This window comes from Arachis ipaensis, chromosome B2, assembly GCF_059453495.1.
Source record: "Arachis ipaensis isolate K30076 ecotype BB chromosome B2, ASM5945349v1, whole genome shotgun sequence".
NCBI lineage: Eukaryota > Viridiplantae > Streptophyta > Magnoliopsida > Fabales > Fabaceae > Arachis > Arachis ipaensis.
In genome coordinates, this window is record NC_142437.1 from 67,122,204 (window position 1) to 67,124,708 (window position 2,505).

The window sequence follows — 2,505 nt, forward strand, 5'->3', positions numbered from 1 at the left end:
ACTGCACCAAATTCCAATATACATGGAAGAAGCATCTCCATCCCTACCATTGGAGCAAACAATTTTGAGCTTAAGCCTCAACTAGTTTCTCTGATGCAACAAAACTGCAAGTTTCATGGACTTCCATCTGAAGATCCTTTTCAGTTCTTAACTGAATTCTTGCAGATATGTGATACTGTTAAGACTAATGGAGTAGATCCTGAGGTCTACAGGCTTATGCTTTTCCCGTTTGTTGTAAGAGACAGAGCTAGAACATGGTTGGACTCTCAACCTAAAGATAGCCTGAACTCTTGGGGTAAGCTGGTCACGGCTTTCTTAGCCAAGTTCTTTCCTCCTCAAAAGCTTAGTAAGCTTAGAGTGGATGTTCAAACCTTCAGACAGAAGGAAGGTGAATTCCTCTATGAAGCTTGGGAGAGATACAAGCAACTGACCAAAAAGTGTCCTTCTGACATGCTTTCAGAATGAACCATCCTGGATATATTCTATGATGGTTTATCTAAGCTATCAAAGATGTCATTGGATACTTCTGCAGGTGGATCCATTCACCTAAAGAAAATGCCTGCAGAAGCTCAAGAACTTATTAACATGGTTGCTAACAACCACTTTATGTACACTTCTGAGAGGAATCCTGTGAGTAATGGGACGCCTCAGAAGAAGGGAGTTCTTGAAATTGATGCTCTGAATGCCATATTGGCTCAGAACAAACTATTGACTCAGCAGGTCAATATAATTTCTCAGAGTCTGAATGGAATGCAAGCTGCATCTAACAGTACTCAAGAGGCATCTTCTGAAGAAGAAGCTTATGATCCTGAGAACCCTGCAATAGTAGAGATAAATTATATGGGTGAACCTTATGGAAACACCTATAACCCCTCATGGAGAAATCACCCAAATTTCTCATGGAAGGATCAACAGAAGCCTCAACAAGGCTTTAATAATGGTGGAAGAAACAGGTTTAACAATAGTAAACCTCTTCCATCATCCACTCAGCAACAGACAGAGAATTCTGAGCAGAATCTATCTAGCTTAGCAAATTTAGTCTCTGATCTATCTAAGGCCACTCTGAGTTTCATGAATGAAACAAGGTCCTCCATTAGAAATTTAGAGGCACAAGTGGGCCAACTGGGTAAGAAGATCACTGAAACTCCTCCTAGTACTCTCCCAAGCAATACAGAAGAGAATCCAAAGAGAGAGTGCAAGGCCATTGATATAACAATCCTGGCCGAAACCACAAAAGAGGAAGAGGACGTGAATCCCATCCTGGGATGTCCAATGATCAACAAGGAGTTTCCCTCTGAGGAACCAAAGGAATCTGAGGCTCATCTAGAGACCATAGAGATTCCATTGAACCTCCTTATGCCCTTCATAAGCTCTGATGAGTATTCTTCTTCTGAAGAGAATGAGGATGTTACTGAAGAGCAAGTTGCCAAGTACCTTGGTGCAATCATAAAGCTGAATGCCAAATTATTTAGTAATGAGACTTGGGAAGACGAACCTCCCTTGCTCATCAATGAATTGAGTGATCTGGATCAACTGACATTGCCTCAGAGGAAACAGGATCCTGGAAAATTCCTAATACCTTGTACCACAGGCACCATGACCTTTGAGAAGGCTCTATGTGACCTTGGGTCAGGAATAAACCTCATACTACTCTCTGTAATGGAGAAACTGGAAATCCTTGAGGTACAAGCTGCTAGAATCTTATTAGAGATGGCAGACAATTCCAGAAAACAGGCTTATGGACAAGTAGAGGACGTGTTAGTAAAGGTTGAAGGCCTTTACATCCTTGCTGATTTCATAATCCTAGATATTGGGAAGGATGAGGATGAATCCATCATCCTTGGAAGATCCTTCCTAGCTACAGCAAGAGCTGTGATTGATGTTGACAGAGGTGAACTAGTCCTTCAATTGAATGAGGACTCCCTTGTGTTTAAAACTCAAGGTCATTCTTCTGTAAACATGGAAAAGAGGCACAGTAAGCTTCTCTCACTACAGAGTCAACCAGAGCCCCCCACAGTCAAACTCTAAGTTTGGTTTTGGAAGGCCACAACCAAAGTCTAAGTTTGGTGTTGGAAAGTCTCAAAAATGCTCTGAACATCTGTGAGGCTCCATGAGAGCCCACTGTCAAGTTATTGACATTAAAGAAGCGCTTGTTGGGAGGCAACCCAATTTTTATTTATCTAATTTTATTTTTATTGTTCTTTCATGTTTTATGAGGTTCATGATCATGTGGAGTCACAAAATAAATCCAAACATTAAAAATAGAATAAAAAACAGCAGAAGAAAAATTACACCCTGGAGGAAGGACTTACTGGCGTTTAAACGCCAGTAAGGAGCATCTGGTTGGCGTTCAATGCCAGAACAGAGCATGGATCTGGCGTTGAACGCCAGAAACAAGCAACATCCTGGCGTTCAGACGCCAGGAATGCACCCTGAGGAAAGCTGGCGCTGAACGCCAGAAACATGCTGCATCTGGGCGTTGAACGCCCAGAACAAGCATCAATT

The 2,505-nt window shown here is 41.9% G+C and overlaps 1 non-coding gene across 1 annotated transcript; it reads right to left on the minus strand.

Annotated features, from left to right (window-relative positions):
• Positions 1–348: 348 nt before the first annotated feature.
• Positions 349–456, minus strand: LOC148574234 (small nucleolar RNA R71). Its single transcript, XR_015905633.1, has one exon. It is a non-coding gene; the product is annotated as a small nucleolar RNA R71 (small nucleolar RNA).
• Between the last annotated feature and the right edge of the window lie 2,049 nt (positions 457–2,505).